Genomic DNA, 19,680 nt, shown 5'->3' with positions numbered 1-19,680 from the left:
CTGTTCCACCTACGATAGTACCGGAGATCAGCGGTGGAGAGCTTTATTCGTAATCTCCGATTTCTCCGCGGTAGTAATCACTCCGATGAGCAGCACTGCTCCGGTTCAAATTTGACCAAGGACAGTAAAGTTTAAAGTAGTACGACAAAATCTTTAGTAGGTTTATGACTTCTTTTGGAAGGGCGGGAAATGTGGAAGTCCTATGTCTTAGATGTATGGCGTACATAAAATAACCCTTTCCGATACAGGATACAGGATACAGAATGTGACAAAATATGTTTGCCTTTTATCGCACAAGTAAATTCGATGCTGATTAATCTCTACATTTAAAAGTTACTTTCTCTCTCTTTCTTTCTTTCTTTCTTTCTTTCTTTCTTTCTTTCTTTCGTTCCCTTAGTTTAACCTCTCCCTTGTAGGTTCATTTACACGACCCACGCCACACGGGCCTTACAGGGCCGCGACCTGTAGGGAGAGGAATTAAACTGTGGATCACAACCATACTTTTTTGACCACACAAGGACATGGAGGGCCTCCCCGGACGAGGGATCAACTCAGTGCCAGGGCCACCTCCGATACAACACAAACATTTAAGACATTTCACATCATTCACTCACACATATGAAAGGATTAAGGGAAGGATCGCCGTCCATGGCCGGATTTTCAAGAGGTACAATCCCGGCATTTGCCTGGAAATAACTGAGGAAACCATGGAAACCTCAGTTAGGATTTCGAACCCCGGACCTCCCGAATGAAAGGCCAGCCCTCTACCACTCCGCTAGCCCGCTCGGTTAAAAGTTACTTTAATTAAAATACTTCTCAAACATTTCCTCTGTCACATAAATATATGAATAAATGTTAGTCGTATTCATTATTATTAGGAAGCGGATTTTTATGTACTAAAAATTTAAATATATTTATTTTTATGTGCTAAAAAGTACGAACATATTTGCTAAAAATATTTTTTTTTAAATATGACAAAAATACCTTACTTAGCTTGAAAAAAAAATGTTACTAGGTACTCACCAATCACACTTGAGTATCAGTTGCTAGTAGTTGTCCGAGAATTACAGTGAATAACAAAGGTCATTTCCAAATTCTCCATCACAAGTGCATGCCGATTTTCTCAGAACAACGACTTATACTGTGAAAACGATCTTTCAACACCACAGGACGTCAGATGTGCATATTTAAAGAGAGGAATGTCACAAACACCTACACCGTCAATTTCACCTACAGACACACCCTCCAATGCTTGACCAACTTTACACATTTTTTATATCTACTGTTTTGCCGTGAAGCAGCGGCAATGTGCTTGTTTCCAGACAAATGTTGGGTTACCTGAGAGCTCTGATCTGCACTTACTGATTTACCACATAGTTGGCAAAATAACACTTTTCCGTCGGTAGTAAAAATGTTTTTAAATTCATCTACATATTGCTGTAGGAGCGATCTTAAACTCGATTTGATTTTAGGCATCTTAAGAGGCTAATACACATACGTCTTAAGTTAAAAAAATGTTTCTAGTTACTGACTGGCTGTCGGAGAAAAGCTTCCTATAGCGACGCCACCACGTCTACACTACACAGCTTATGCTTATGGTCCGATAACGTGGAATCACAACAAGATGTATTTCCTCACTTCATAGGCATGAGCGAGAGGTAAGAGATTTGGTTAAGTTAAATAATGTTTATACCCGAGCTCTTATCCGTTGTGTTTCCCAGCTCTTATCCGGTGTGTTTCACAAACAAAGCGCGGAATAAAATCATCTTCAGCAACAATAAGCATTCCTAATTATGTGTTGCAAAATCTCTTCTTCTTGTCTATGTTAATTTATTCTCATATAACAACACTGATATGCTACCCAGCAGTTCTCAGAACTTGAGGCGATACTTTTACAAACATGTATCACGGATACACCACACAGCCCATAGAAACACGAAGCAACCAAGAATTCTTAAAAAGATAACGTATTTCTGAGTTATATGATTGATTTAGTTTTAAAATATTTAAAAGTTATTGTAAAAAATTTATGTAAGTAAAAAAACTCCAAGATTTATGTGTTTATAATAGATTTCCTGAAAATATGTAGTTACATAAATTTTTTGTGAAAATATGTGTTTTTATGTGAAATAAAATTCGGGTTTTAAACTTGAAACTTGACATTCGGAATTTTTAACTTTGTTAATTGTGTTTTATCACAGGCAAGAAAAATATTTAATTACATAAGAATCCGCTCCTTAGATTATTTCCAATTAATTTAGGTGTAATACGTCCGAAATAATGAAAATAATAGCAAAACTTTGATTAACAATCTGCGAGGCGAACTGTTAGTTTATTTTACCTACTCCGCTGGACCATGCTTTCGCAAGTTTGTCTACTTGAAATAGAAGCTTGTACGTAATTATACCGTGCTTCTGCTAAATCAACAGCAGCAATGGTACACTGCCTGGGAGCGTCCTGCAAGAACAACAAACTAATTATGTTATTGTGGAGGAAAAAGGGCTAACCTTCTGTCATTGGTTGTTTGAGATTGGATCAAATGAAGGTTTTGTTTCGAAACTACATCCTAATTGGCGTTCCAATGCAACTCACCCCTGAAACTATATAACTACGTTGAACCAAAATTGCATTCATAAGCAGATACCAAATACATGCACATAAACATTCCGCTTTCCTTACAAAGTTAGACAATGCCAGAGACTCAAACGTAGCGTAGTAGTAGCGGTGTCAGTAGCAGTAGCAGTAGCAGCAGCAGCAGCAGTAGTTTTATTTTACCTGGCAGCGTTAAGGCCATGAGGCCTTCTCTTCCACTCAACCAGGTTTCAATATAATACATTAAATACGAAATTAGATTACAAAACAACACAAAAGAAAATACCTTAGAAATTACATGAAATATAGTAGAAAATTACAAATAGTCAGGATCGGTTACATAATATATAAAATAAAGTAGAAAATTACACATAATCAAAATCAGTTACATAACATAAGGGGAATATACACACTCACACACACACACACACACACAAACACGCAATTTATAAGACCTAAAATGCTCGAGGTAAATTCGACGATTAATTCACTTGAGATATAGCATACAGTTAATATATTAATAGAAAAGTACATGTGGGTTACAAGACATAAAATGTTGATTAGCAAAGTCGTACTAAATGGCATACAAATACAAATGGTTAAGTAATATATCAAGATAATAAAAAAGGAGAAAAAAGAACAACTTGGTCATTTAAGACTATTTAGAAACTTCCGCAAGAGTATAGTTCCGTTCAATAAAAACATTTGTAAGTAGAGTGTACTTAAAAGATTTTAGACTCCGATTGCTCCTGATTTCCTGTGACAAGGAAATCCAGGAACGAGCTGTGCGTATTGTGAAGGAAGCAGAGTAGAGAGATGTTTGGTGATATGGAATTGATAGAACAAGGTTATGCTTTGAACGTGTATCACGGTTGTGGTGTTATGCTAAAAGTGTGAAGCGAGGAACTAGGTAAATATGTGTGAAATTATTTAAAATCTGATATAGCAAACAGAGTGAATGAACTGAACGTTTCTCCCGTAAACGAAGCCAAGATAATTGAAAGAAATACTCGGAGACATGATCATAGCGACGGCTGTTAAAAATGAAACGGACACAAGCATTATGAACACGCTGAAGCCTCAATGACAATTCAATACTAAGATCACTATACAAAACGTCGCAATAGTCAAAGTAAGGCATCACCAGGGTCTGTATCAAGATCTGTTTCAATTTAGAAGGAAAGAAATGTTTCAGTCTTTTCAGTGAATGCAAGATTGAGAATGTTTTCTTACAGACATATTTTACCTGTGCATTCCAGCTGAGATTCGAGTCGAAATGGAAACCTAAGTTTTTAACCGTAGTACTGAATGGTATTATAGTATTATTTAAAGTCATTGGTAAAAGTGTATTAATGCTGATAGCGTAATCACCTGACCATTTCTCGAAGAAAGGATCGTTGTTCGACACCATGTAAACAACAAAGCTGTGATGGGGGAGGTTTGTTTATGTATTTCACCCTCTCTAACAACTTTCATTTTATCATTCCCTTGCCATATCGCGACAACTTTATTTTAAAGTTGAATATCTTACTTAGTAAAGAATGTCAATGGAATTTAAAATCTTTTCGTCTCTGAATAGTTTCTGTATTTAGGACGACTTCAGAATAAAACAAAATATATGTAGAATTTCTTTTAAAATCACACTATGTCTGACTGAAAACTGTACTCTGGAAGAAAGATACATTATAATTACCATTGTCATGTATGGTCTGCAAAACTCCTTCATATATGAAATCAACATTAAAGAAGGAAGTAATAATAGAGCTGACATTTCGTCCCAAAACATATTGTGTAGTTAAAATACGATCAAGTATTAACTAAACAGATACAATTAATATTACCAGCATATTATGTGGGAATAATCTTAATAGTTGAAAAGAATGGTAATCGCATCGTCTCTGAAAACTTGTGCAGTTTACATGAAATCTTAAATAAATACATACAACTAAATTTAAGTTATACTACAGTGGAGCATCGATTATCTAAAACATTGGGGACGGGGGATGTTCGGATAACCGATCATTTACGAAAACAATTTGTACCGGTGTCATAGGAGCAGTATGAAACAAAGAAATACTGATGTTAAACACAAAACTGTACATACAGTATAGTATATATGTTGTATCACACGTCTTACAAATAACACATAGAACTGAGTAGCCTAGTTTGACAAGTTCAAAATGGTCATTAAAGTAGGCATACAGTTTAGGAAAAGAAGTCCAAAATTTGCCTTTTTTTTATTTTTATTTTTATTTTTATTATTATTATTTTTTTTTCAGAGCTGAGACTTTTTTGCCGCTAAATGTCGCAAACAGAGCTACAAAACTTCTACATGGCGCGCGCGCAAATTTGATTTTGCCGACTGGAACGCTTTCGGTTGATCGGTATTCGGATAATCGACGATGCTCTACTGTAGTTCTTTCTTTTTTCAACGGTCGTCATAGTTGAAATCAGCTATAATGTGAATAATTAACACTTAAGGTATCTATATACCTAGGCATATAGGCTATACAGTTGGAAAAGGATGTTACCTCAATTCAAGAACTAGTCTATTTTTTATTTTAGTTGGTTATTTAACGATGCTGTATCAACTACTAGGTTATTTAGCGCCGAAACTAGTCTATAATTGCCATTATTTTGTTTAGTAATAATATCTGTAGTTAAAATTGGATGCAGTTATGACAGAAGTATTGGAGACATTTAGACAAAAAAAAAATGGTATTTTTTTTTTCATTAACGAAAGTTCAGTTCTTTCTCTATCATAAATTGTATACATTTACTGGTCCCCCTTTCTCTTAAGTCCCTAACTGAATTTTTAGAAAGGGTATGCATTGAATTTAAAGATCCCGTAGACGCGTTGTTCACTGACTTCTGAATTCTCCATTTTTCAGCCGTGTACAAAATGCTGCTTGCGACACAGTTCCTGTGTAATTCAATTGAACATTTCTGAGAATATTTTAATAAGTACAGGGTTTGGAATTTTCTATGAGTTTTATTGTCTGCTTCATTTTAGGTTTAATTGCAATACTAATGCAATTTTAAAAGAATATAGTATGAATGAAATTTATCGATGCTAAAATATACGTAATATATTAAAACCTACAACCATTGTTGCTTAAACACACATATAACGTGTTTCTGGAAAATTTCAATTCAGTCATATTAAAACTGCTGTGCAAAGGTTTTTATATAGATGATTAATTAAGAAACAATAACTATTAATTATATGAAAACAAGTAAAGCCACATAGCACAAATTTGACACAGCATTTACTAATAAATTCTTTCACAAGCGGTAAAATTTTATAATGGTAAACTTAGAAATGTACAAATTGAAAATTCAGTTATAACTACCATTCAGTAGCGAACTACTGTAGAATAAAATTATGAGTATAATTTTATCATCTCGGAATAACGTCATTAATTAATATAATAAATTTAGTAAAACTGATGGAAAGAAAATAAGTGTGGATTGAAAAGAAAGGAGGGTATTCAGTAACCTATATATGAAACAACGAGTTCAAGATAGGAGAGGACAAGAAATGTCTGAAGGAAGTGAAATAGGGAGAGGAGTACTACAAGGATACCCTTTATTATCTACTCTATTCAAGATCTACTTGGAGGATTTGGTGAAGAACTGTTTTCAGTACTTGGGAGATGTAAAAGTAAGAGGATAAATAGAGTGCATAAGATTTGCTGCTGATATGGCATTGTTAACAGAAGAGGAGACGATACTGGGTTATGCTACTAGAGCTAAATGATAGCTGTGAGCAGTATGGGATGAAGATAAATGCAAATCAGACGAGGATCATGGTTGTCGCAAGAAAAACAAAGAAGGTAAATATGCGAATTCTAAATGAGGCAGTAGACCAAGTGAACAGCTTCAAATATGTGGGATGTACTATAAGCAGTAACTGCCAGGAAGTTAAAAGGAGAATAGAAGTGACAAAGAAAGCTTTTAATAGAAAAAGGAGCATCTTTTGCGGACCTCTGGAAAAAGAACTAAGGAAGAGACTAGTGAAGTGCTTTGTGTGGAGTGTGGCATTGTATGAGGCAGAAACATGGACATTACGACGAAATGAAGAGAAACAAATAGAAGCATTTGAAATGAGAATATGGAGAAGAATGGAGTGTATGAAGAGGACAGACAGAATAAGAAAAGAAGTTGTATTGGAAAGAGTGAGTGAAGATAGAATGCTACTGAAATTGATCAGAAACAGAAAAAGGAACTGGTTGGGTCACTGGTTAAGAAACTGCCTACTGAGGGTGCACTGGAAGGAATGGTGAATGGGAAAAGAGTTCGGGCAGAAGAAGATATCGGATAATAGACGACAATAAGATATGTGGATCATATACGGAGATTAAGAGGAAGGCAGAAAATAGGAAATATTGGGGAATGCTGGGTTTGCAGTGAATGACCTGCCCATTAGTACAACACTTATGTAAGCCTATGTTTGTATGTTTAATAATAACGACCAAATAAAATTATCATCTCTTTATATTTGATTGAAGAGGCATGACTATAAGAATATTGTTTGAAGGTACGTTGCAACATACCAACATTATACAAATATCGATTCAGGTTTCATTGCTGTATTTCCCATGTAAAGAGACGTATTTCACCTGTTTTTATAACACAGTGTTCCTGAACTACTATTCGTTTTACAGATTAAATTTCTAGATTATATAATTTCCAGTAAAGTGTTTCTCCATTTGTTACTATGATAAACAGAAAATTGTTGAAGAATTGCATTCAACTTCAAATTGGAGGATTTAACTTCTGTCACGATGAAAACCGCTCATTAAATTGCACAACTTCACTTCGAACGTTAGTACGTAATGAAACCGTTTCTCTACTGTGCATATTATCGTAATGTAGTAACTCTAGTCATCCACTCTCAGTTGAAAGATACACTGTGAGTTGTTTGTATGTACAGAGTACAGTATGTTAATGCCTGCTGCAATCAACTTGAAAACAATTTTTTGGTACGAAATTCCTAAGATTGATCCTTTATTCCGACCTAGTATCAAGGTTGGTAGGTATATTCTTCAAAGATTATTTTCTTCTGTGGCTCTTACTATTGTATTATTTGTTAGACGTTTAGGTTCACTTTTTCGAATATAGTGGATTTCCAATAACAACCACAAATAGATACTTTTGTTTGCTAATCTTCGCCATTCTAAATGGACATGGTCAATTACTTGATCAAATACTCTAGTTTCCTGAAAATGTTACGATCAAATGTTTCCTATTTATTTTTATGTTGTATTGTTTATTGTTAGTAAAATAACATGTACAAAAATACAGTCTTAATTCTTCCCTCAAGGAGTAAAAACTCGTACTCAGGGACTTATCTAAACACATACTTAACACAAACAGAGATAATAATTTGACACGAAGTGGGTCAAAAAAATATAGGAATAAATTAACTGTAAAAATACAATTTCAATTTTAATAATTTAAATTATACAAATACATACACATATTAAATCAATACACTATATATTCTTTAAAAATTAAATTCCTAGCGCTATTTTTTAAATTCTGATACTAAAATTTTCCAAATTTGGGTTTCTTCCAATGATTTTATTATATAACCTTGGACCAAAGTAGATACCATGGCTAAGAGCTGTGCTTGTGAAGCACTTTGGTTCCTCTAGTCGTATAAAATCGGATCTTTTAGTTCCATATTTATTATTATACAATTTGAATTTATTACGATTTTTATGTATGAAGTTTAATAAGGCAATATAATAAATCTGTTTAATATGCAAAACATTAAAATCAGTCAACAGATGCTCGGATGAGTAATCAATTGGTTTATTAAGGCATATTTTAATTATTCTTTTCTGAATAAGTATTAGGGGAGTGAGATTAGAATTATATTGAATATTTTTGAAAATTAAACAGAATTATTATATTGCCTTATTAAACTTCATACATAAAAACCGTAATAAATTCAAATTGTATCATCATAAATATGGAACTAAAAGATCCGATTTTATACGACTAGAGGAACCAAAGTGTTTCACAAGCACAGCTCTGAGCCATGGTCCAAGGTTATACAATAAAATAATTGATAAATACCCAAATTTGGAAAATTTATTATCAGAAATTTAAAAAACAGCGTTAGGAATTTAATTTTTAAAGAATATATATTGATTTAATTTGTATATGTATTTGTATGACTTAAATTGTTAAAATTGAAATTGTATTTTGTAAATTTAATTTATTCCTGTAATTTTTTTCCTTGGCCCAATTTGTGTCAAATAAATATCTTTTTTTTGTGTTTATCTTTGTGTTTAGATATCTCCCTGAGCACGAGTTTTTACTCCTTCAGGGAAGGACTAAGATTGTATTTTTCTACATGTTATTTTATTAACAATAAACAACAATTAAACAACAATTCAAAACATTAAAATCAGTGAACAAAAGCTCGAATGAATAATCAATTTGTTTATTAAGGCATATTTTAATTACTCCTTTCTGAATAAATATTAGCGGAGTGAGACTAGAATTACAAGCATTTCCCCATCCTAAAATTCCATAAAATTATTTATGAGATGAATATGATGAAGAGAATTTGTGTTATTAATTTCTTTGTTATTATAACTTTTACTATTACATTTTAATTTTCCATCATGATGAAGACTGAGCAAAATTAAAATTTACAGCATTATTAATTTCTCTTCTATTACGTCCATTGTAGTCAATCATATTATGTAGTCGCAATGTCTAATAAACGACCTTGCAATAAGCAGTATTTCATCAATACTCGTCCTTGGCATTTCCATTCATGTCTTCAGTTCGTGGAAAATGAGTTTCGTTGCACGCTTGTATGATTGATCGGTATGCTTTCTCCTCTGTTACTTCATCTTTCCCTTGTCATGTAATTGCAATACCCTGTTCCGGACTAAATGAGTCAATTCTGTTCCCCTTCCACAGATTCCCTTTTGTGTAGCTCAAAGCAGAGCTCTAATACTCATCACATTATCGTCGTCATTCTAATGTGCCAAACCTCGTCCCTTTCCGTTATAAGTTTGGAACTGACGGATATGCTCCCCATATTTTCATACCAAACTAAGTCGTAATAAATGGACGAAGTCTGACTCTGAATTTGAAAGTTCGAATGTTCTTAGTCGCTGTTTCTGCTCCGGAATTTGAGAAGTTGTGGCAGTGGAGATAAAAAATGTTGCAGTTCAGTTTTTAGTTGTTTGAACCGGTATTGAAATGAGTAGATTCCAATAATTCAGAACTCATAACAGGTTACATCCTCTTGGTTTTTACTAAAGATTATTATTATTATTATTATTATTATTATTATTATTATTATTATTATTATTATTATTATTATTATTATTATTGGTCCTACAGAATTGTTATGGTAACTTATTAATATTAGAGGAGAAAAATTCGATCCCCGGCGCCGGAGCAAATTTTTCTCCTCTAATATTGTTTATTTATTTATTTATTTATTTATTTATTTATTTATTTCACCTAGTAGAGATAAGGCCGTCAGGCCTTCTCTGCCCCTCTACCAGGAGATTCCAACTATAATATGAGGAATAAAATTACAATCAGTATTAAATTTACAATTACAATTACAATAAAAATCAAAGTACGAAAAGATTAATTAAAGCTAGATAATTTATCATAGAAAAACAAAAAATATTTTATATTTATTGAATTACAAATTAAACCTAGAATAACAAAATTGTATAGTGATGAAATTACTGGATATTCAAATATTTTGTAATAGATTAAGGAGAATATGGTTACCATAATAGATATATTCTGTAGGACCAAGAAAATAATAATCTTTAGTAAATTCTTCCAGCAAGAGTGCATATTTCTGTACAGACTACTGTGCACATTACTGTGGAATCCCGGCCACCAAGTCACTCAACTGAGTGCTCTCCTTGTTTAATGGCAGTTGACTTAATAAAATGTCGACATACATGCCCAACTTGGAGTCAGGCCACAAAATGGAAAAGTACTGGAGGAGGGGAGTTCGATCCTGTGCTGTGGATTGGACTTCGGTGTAGCTCAATGGTGAGAGCGCTTAGTACGTAGAACCAAGAACCCGGGTTCCCCGGCGCCGGAACGAATTTTTCTCCTCTAATATTAACTCTTGCTTTTTATTGTTTTTAGTTGTCTTGCATTAAAATTCTGACAATGTTTCGGTTAATGTATCAAATTTGATCTCTAGCTGACAGGCCTGCACTCATTACATTTCATGGCATTATTTTTCTCCGGTATTGACTATATTATCTTATAATATAAGGAGCACCGGTTTTATTTTCCTACCGCTAAACACTGCTATTTCCGCATCTATGTTGTGATTTTTCCTTACGCGTCTTACTCTGTGTTCACTGGTATAAATCGAGGAAGGATATAACACAGAAGGCTTTTTTTCATATACTATGGAAGAGAGTTGACTTTCTTGCTTATCTGGTAGTTGTTACGAGAAAAAATTTATTTTGACGATCGCGTGATTGAAATGTTTCACAGTTTACTATACAGAAGTGAGTATGTATGTTTATCATATACTCACTTTCTTCGAAAAAGTTTGCAGAGAATTTTTCAGACGTCAATATTCTTAGTCGTTCTTAAAGTGCATAATCTTGTTAGAAAGTTTAGAGAACATGGGGAGTTCGCGAGATAAAAAACTTAGGAGAAGGCGAAATATTTATTTGATGACAGCATTAACTACATAAGACTTGGTGTGAAAAGTTTTTACATACGTAAACTTACAGGTATGTGTATTATATTTAATGTCGCAATCTAATAATTAGTGAAAATGATGAGTGACTGTCCAAGAGATTCCTTACCGGGTATATTGCGGGCAGCATGAGAGCCTGTAGAGCTATTGGAAACAGCAAAAGTACCTATTAAGAGCTTGGAAATAAATTGGAGCTATAAAAGGTCTATGACTGGATGAATTTTGACGTGCATCGTTGGATATCTGTTATCTATTGTTATTCCTCTAAGTGGGTCAATAATCACAATGCATAAATTAATACTCTTACCGTAGAAAGACTTCCGTCTGTAGCCTCCTTAGATGATTAGGAACTTGATCACTTTAGGGACTATGAAAATATTCTGAATAGTGCTCAATCTCTAAACTGTTTCTTAGCTGCCTATAATATTGTTCATGTCGTTTACTGAACACAATTCGGTGAAGCTGATGTAGATAACAAAACATGAATGGATTGTGGGTAATGACTATGAGAATGCTGATAGATCTGTCAAGAAAGGATCACTCAAAGACTCGAATCTGTGTATTGTTTTATATACAGAGTGAACCGTTAGTACTGGCAATGTCGTTAATTTCAGTTGGTTATTCTTTGAAATATTTCAAACAAAAAAGTTTAATACAATTTTGTTCGTTTGCTTTCTTTCCGAGATAAAAATTGTTTTTTTTTTTTTTTTTTTTTAATTTATTGAGTATGCCCCAACGAGTACAACTCATATGTAGGGGCTATACAAGAACACATACATATGGCATACAATGTAATTGAAAACGTCATGAAACTACAGTCTCTGAAAACAAACAATAACACAAGAATTTATTAAAGAAAGAAAGCAAAATAAGAACAAATAATAAGATGACAAAGTTTTGGGCAGAGAGAAGAAAAAGTTTGAAACCATGAAATAAATAAATCAACTGAGAATTAAAATAAATAAACTTCCCAAAAACGTATTTTTAAACAATTCTTAAAACACCGGCAATTTGGTAAAATTCTATATTCTAAAGGAAGTTGGTTAAAAGTTGTTGTTAAAAATGGTGAAGTTCTTTCGTTCCATAAGTTACTGAGCTATTCTGAGAAAAAAATATTGTCTTTTTGTCTTGTTAAATAAGTATGTATATCTTTATTAAACTGAAATGTAATATTACTATGTATTAAATTGTTAATAACTTTGTACATGAAAATGGCAGAACCTAATTTGATAATTGATTCAACTGGTAGAATGAAAGAAAATTGATATAGATATTTAATTGGAGTCAAATAATGAAAACCCAATAAATTTCTTAAAGCTCTATTTTGAATAATTTGTAAAGGTCTCAAAGCAGTTTTCTTATTATGTCCCCAAATAAATGACATATACATTAAATGAGAATGGATAAAAGCATAATATACACGATATATATCAAAGAGTGCTTTGGAATAGGGTGACCAGACGTCCTCTTTTTATACATCTGTCCGGGGTTCAGGCGGATTTGAAAAAAAAAATCAAGAAATGTCCTCCTTTTCGTAACTTGTATTCCTGATATTTTGAAATTATCTGATAGGACGCCTTTTCAAGTAATTTCGCTGTAGGTGGTAGCAGTATCGATGGAATGTACTCTTTGCCAACGATCATAACTCTCTTTGCTCCTCCTTGTAAAGGTCGTTGGTCAGAGGGCTAGTAAATCGAGAAATCAAGGTGAGAATGTAAATCAAAATAGATATTTTCTGACCTCTTTAATAATTATAGTTCCCTTGACTTTCATACATAGCTAACTATAAAATAATAATAATTAAGTTGTTTATAATTATTTTCTAATAAAATAGATATTAACGTACTTTTAAGTATGATATAAACTTAAATCTATACTGTAAATATTTTTATGTTCGACCATGCCGAAATGTAGTAATTATACACCTGGTAGCAGTCCTTTAATGCATGTCATTAAAGTACATTTATTCATTAAAGTTCAGGTTTTCGATTATTCTCGGATATGCAACCGAAAGACATCTAGCAAAACGTCACGGAGGCTGGAAATCCAATACTGTCGCAGAAGGTTATGTTCTGTTACTATAATAATTAGCGTTAATTGTTAATAATATTCAAATAAATTCAATTTGTCATCTCGTTTTTCAATTCTAAATCAATTTCCAGGTTATATCAAAATTAGTTCATGTTATTCTGTAGATTATAACAAGGCCAATGACATTATTGTTCCTCGGAAAAAATCAATACTTTTGCGTCTGTGCACATCTCACAATTAATAGCTATAAACAAGGTCACTTCCGATCTTCTGTCAGATACAAATAAAATGAATACTTCTGAATAATTTCAAGTTAGAAATATGGTCGAGCATAAAAATTCGTATGAAACTTGCCTATAATGATAATTAAGACGCTCGTATGAAAATTATGAAACTCGCGCTCGTTTCATAAACAAACATACTCGCGTCTTAATTACTATCATTATAGGCTCGTTGCATAATGTGCTAATATTTTGTAATAAAATAGATATTGACGTAATTTAAAGTATGATATAGCTCTAAGCCTAAATCTAAGTACATACTGTCCTATTTTTTCGAACAATATCCTTTTTGAAGCTTTGTGTCCTCTTTTTTTTTATCGATATTAATCTGGTAACTCTACTTTGGAATAGCCCTTGATTTAGTTCCTCATATGAACAGTCAATTTAAGACAGCAGTGTATTACGATAATAAAATATAATTCAAAGAATTTTACTTTCGTCCTTCAAATATGCAGAAATTTTATTCGAACAAATATAACATTTTAATTCCTTTTCAAAACGAAATTTACATTTATTCGGATCAAATTTCTGGGCATTTAAAGAACAAAACTAAAATTTGTTCAGGCATTTGTCAACAGTAATCTCACTAGAGGTTTTGATTTATCTAGAGAAAATCAAAACTCTAGTGGGATTTAATTGACTATTACATGATTAGGAGAAATGAAGTACTCTAATGCAATAAAATATTGACTTACTAAAATTCCATTTCACTAATGTTAGCTTCACCAAAACGTTTGAACAGAGCGCCATTTTCAGTTGACTATGCGGTAAAAAAATGACGATCGCAAAGCATGTTTTATAGTACGGTACCGTAAAGAATTTCCAGTTTGAAATGTTGGCTAACAAAGAAACAAATGATGGGAAGATGATAAAGCAGAATAAAGTATATAAATATTAGAAGAAATAAAGTACCCTTACTTACAAATGGCTTTTAAGGAACCCGCAGGTTCATTGTCGCCCTCACATAAGCCCGCCATCGGTCCCTATCCTGTGCAAGTTTAATCCGCTCTCTATCATCATATTCTACTTCCCTCAAATCCATTTCAAAATTATCCTCCCATCTACGTCTCTACCTCCCCAACGGTCTATTTCCCTCCGGTCTCGCAACTAACACACTATATGCATATCTGGATTCGCCCATGAATGCTACATGCCCTTCCCATCTCAAACGTCTGGCTAATACAATAAAATGTATATTAATTGACTTACAAAAATTCTATTTCACTAATGTTAGCTTCACCAAAACCTTTGAACGGAGGCGCCATTTTCAGTCGACTATCTATGTGGGAAACAATTGACGATCGCAAAGTATGTTTTATAGTACCGTAAAGAATTTGCAGTTTGAAATGTCGGCAAAGAAAGAAACAAATGCTGTGGAAGTCATAAAATCAAAGTGATAAAAATCAACAAATGCTAGGGAAATGCTAAAATTGTAGCGATAAGCAGCCATGACTGGTTGAAACACATCCTTTCACACCGTTTTATTGGTCAAAAGTAGTATGACGCAGTAAAAGTGTAATCGTCATCAACTCATTATAATACGATAATATTTCGAATTGACTGAAGATATGTAGAATTAAATCAATGGCTTTCCAGAAACATGCTGTGAAATATTTCATACAAAACAATTTTTATCACGAAAAGAAAGCGAAAACGAGCAAATATTTTAAATATCTCAAAGAAAGTACCCTGAAATTAATAATATTACTTGCGATTCACCCTGCATATTTCAACAAGGTTTCTTTGGTTGAATGATAATAAAACATAAATTAACTTGCAAGTCTCGAAGCTTACAGGTATTCAGAGGTTCTTACATAAGCAAGTAGGCCTATTTCCAGATACGCACAATAATCAGATTGCACATAAAAAATTTGTTCAATTCAATTCAATTTATTTGGCCATTAGACATACAGTTTTAGGCTTCGTCAGAATACATTGAAAAACATATAAATACATTTTAAAAACACTAATAAAAGAAACAGTAAAATTTAATTTAATTATTTCATTTAATTTCTTCCTGTAACCACTACAGGTTGCCGTCGACAAAGAGTAACATGATACAATAGAGTAAAAGCCTTGAGGCTTAGTGATAAATTGTTGTTAGAGTGAAAAAGAAAGAATTTTAATTATATTGAAACACATGATGTTAAACGAAGTAACGTCAAGGAGATGCGAATTAGTCATGGTCCATATATATGATGCCTGAAAATAGCTATTGAGCCTTTGAGTGCTGCAATTGTTAGATCTCTTAAAATACTTTTATGCAGGCCAAAAGATTTACAGAAGTCGACTAGGAACCGGGGTATGGTCCCACGGGCTCCTGTCATTAGTCCCGTAATGACGATGGATTCCAGATAGTATTTGTCGTTATAAAAACTGATGGAAGGTTCATATATATTCCTTTTTTCCTCGTGTACTTCTTCTGGCTGGTGTTCGTGCGGTTCGAATCTCACAGTAGGGTCTGTGATGTAACCTTCAAGAGAGGGAGGTTTAAATGCAATTATGTCAATTCTTCGATTACTGCCCTCACTGGATATGCCGTGTACTTCTTCATATACTGAATAACCTTTGTTCCTTAAGGCAGTTGCTATCATAGATCTTACTGTATGATGCCGCGTATTTCGTAGACGTTCACCGTGTGGACAGGCCCCCAGGACATGGGCAAGGGTTTCAACCTCCCTGTCGCAACGTCGACAGAAGTTACTGCCCGAAGACCTGCCAGGTACACTACGCACAGCTGACACGTTCGCATTCATCTTGATTGCTTCCCTCCACTCACTACAGGAAAGACCCTTGTGATTCCGGATCCACTTATTGGCCGGGGTATATTGTTGGTATAAGAGCACGCCTTTGTCTTTATGTTTTTTCTGGCTCCAGTTCTCAAACGCTTTTTCTCTTAATACTTGCCGTACCTTTCGCGTATCTACAGTGCCGTACTTGTCCAAAATATTTGCTGATTCGGTGATATTGAGTGCTGTGAGACTGGATGTAATTTCTTGGGATAATTTCCTTGTAGCATGTAGGAAGAAATTATTGGATTTAAGCAATATCTTACATGCGTTTATATTTTGTAAGTGTAATTCCCATGCTGAACAGAATAAACCTAATCCCTTGAATTTTGTGTCTGTATACAACATATCTGTAGGAAGGTCATTAGGCAGTTGCAGTATTTCTTTCAGCACACCCCTTATCATAATATCTGCATCCACTATGAATTTATTAGAAATTTTTTTTGGAGGCACTGTCTGAAATGGATATATTAGACTAGGACAGATTGAGGTGTTAATGATGTTGTATTTTTGATCCGCTTGTAAGTGTGGTGAAGAAATAAGCAATTCTACATTTGTTCTTAGTTTAGACAATGTTGAAAGAGGATCAAAATTAATCTCGTCATAAAAATTGACTCCTAGATAGCGAATGAAGTCACCTCTTTGCAAACCAGCTATTTCATTTCCAGACGAGATGTGGAAATTTTCTTCAAACAGCTGACCCTTTTTAATACACATGCCTTTACACTTGTTAATGTTAATGTCTAGTCCGATTTCATGGAATTGTTGAACTGCGTGATTGAAAAGTGTTAAAGCGGATTTTTTGTCTTATACCAATGATAACAATATCATCTGCGAAGCCCATTACAGTTAATTGATCTTTAGATGGACTTAAGTTAAATCCATACTGAGTACTCATGCCGTGTTCACTAAGTTCGTTCAAAATATGGTCAATGCATAGATTGAAAAGAGTAGGTGACAAAGGGGAACCTCGTAACACACCTCTGACTATGGTGATGGGTTTTGTTTTACCATTGTTAGATTGAATCGTTGTAATATTGCCTGTCTGTAAGCTGAAGACCAGATTCGTGAGTTTAGTTGGAATGGGTAATGCATTTAAGACATTTCTTAAGTGGTTATGACCTATGTTATCAAAAGCTTTCCGTATATCAATAAAAATAACAGCCAGATCTTTTGCATCTGTTTTGGCTTCACGTAGCAGAGAATCTATAATTGCAGTGTTGATGTGAGTACCAGAGGAGTTGGTAAAACCTCTTTGGTTGGGGTTAAAACTCACGAATTCGCGGATACGTCGGTCAAGTACACGTTCAATTACTCTTCTGATTACTGAACATATTGTGATAAGCCTCCAGTTTGTTAAATCCATTGTATCACCACCTTTATGGATTAATATAGTTCGGGCTTGTTTAAACTTGGAGGGTACGAAGCCAGTTTTTAACATTCGTGTAGCGATAGAAGCTATTATTTCTGTTGTTGTTTTATTTTTAATTACTCTCACAATGATGTGATCAGGGCCAGGTGATGTATCTACTGCTATACTCCTTAGAGCTGTCTCAATTTCCCCAGTACTTATTGTTTCCATGAACATGTCGTCCATTTGAATTCGTTCATCTACATTTAGGGTGGAAGAATATTCAGTGCGAACCATATGATTAGGCTGTCCGTGTGTATCAGAAAAGTATTTAAATATAGCTTCAGTTGAAACATCACAACTTTCGGCTTTAGAACGTAGGACAGACCTCACTGTTTTCCTCCGTTGGTTGTAATAGAGGTATTGTGTAAGTTGAAACTTATATTTTTCTCTACGTTTCAGTCGATCTCTTTTAGTTGCACGTTCCGGATTTGTAGTTTGTTTATATTTCTTCTGGTTATCTGTGTTACTTTTGTTTTTCCGATATTGGTAGTACTTCCGAGCTGGATGTTTTGGACCTGGAAGTAAATCGATCGCTGTAGCTAAGAATTCAGTCCACTGGTTGACATTAAGATCGTAGTCTTCATCATTAACATCTAGAATAAATCTATCTCGCCATTCTGTTATTTTCTGGTTAAATTCTGTGCACACAGTGCGATTTCCAATATTGGTATCTTGAGGGGATGATGGATTAGAATCCGTATCCTCAGACATCCCAGAACTATGATTTTGTTTTCCATGATGTGAGAGTAAAGTCTGACGGTGTATTTCATGGTGGACTTTGCTGATATGAATTTTCACCCCGTGTTTACTTGAATAGAAACAGACACAGTGTGGACACTGAGATGGATTAGAGGCTTTACTCTCCTCCATACTTTGAGAGTTATGAGAAGTCTCGTTTTCTCCCGAAGTCTTTCCTTGCTGATCAGTATCATTCGTAATACAATCAGTGTTGTGAACAGAGTCCTGAGATGACGAATTATGACTTCTAGCTATATGTATGTGAATACCTCTTTTTGTAAAATTTTTATTACAAATGGTACACTTTATTATGTCTGAAGAATTAACAAAAGATGTGGATGTAGATGGATTAACGTCAATTTCATTCATGATAACATTATAATACTGGTTGCCAATGTAAACAGTTCCTTCATGTAGTTATCAATATTCTATATTGGAGAAATAAATATATAAAACTTACATTCAAGTGCCACTAACATCATCACATGTTCCCATCATCTTATACTTCACATCCAAAAATCATAACTAAATAAATTAACTGTTGAAAACTATGAAATCACAAGAAAACAACGAACTAAATATAGGTCTTTGTATTTCTCGTCATGGCCTACTATACACTATACAATGAAAACATGAAATAATTTGAAACTTTTAAATTAAAGAAAACTAATTGAATTGCAATTAAACTTATTTATTAAAATACAATTTCATACAAATTTGTGTTGAAAACTCAGCAACAGAATAAAAAGGATTATTTAATAACAAATTGTAAAATGTACTTTCGAAGCTATTGATTGGTAATTTATAATATTCACTGGGAAACTTATTATATAATTTCATCCCAATAATTTAAAACTTTGTGTTGCTCTTGTGTAATCTACAATATGGAATATTAATTTGTTCACTATTTCTAATTTCATGATCATGTATATTGGCCACTAATGAGTAATTGTCGATATTTTATCGAGTGTAAAGTACTATATCATAATATATACACAAATGTATGATTGTTAAAATCCGTGATTGTCTGAAAAGTGGCCGACAATGTTCCAGATAGTTTGATTTACATAAAATTCTAATGGCTTTCTTTTGTAAAACCGAGACGCTTACAAT

Source organism: Periplaneta americana, chromosome 16 (genome assembly GCF_040183065.1).
Source record: "Periplaneta americana isolate PAMFEO1 chromosome 16, P.americana_PAMFEO1_priV1, whole genome shotgun sequence".
Lineage (NCBI taxonomy): Eukaryota > Metazoa > Arthropoda > Insecta > Blattodea > Blattidae > Periplaneta > Periplaneta americana.
This window is presented reverse-complemented; position numbering follows the sequence as displayed.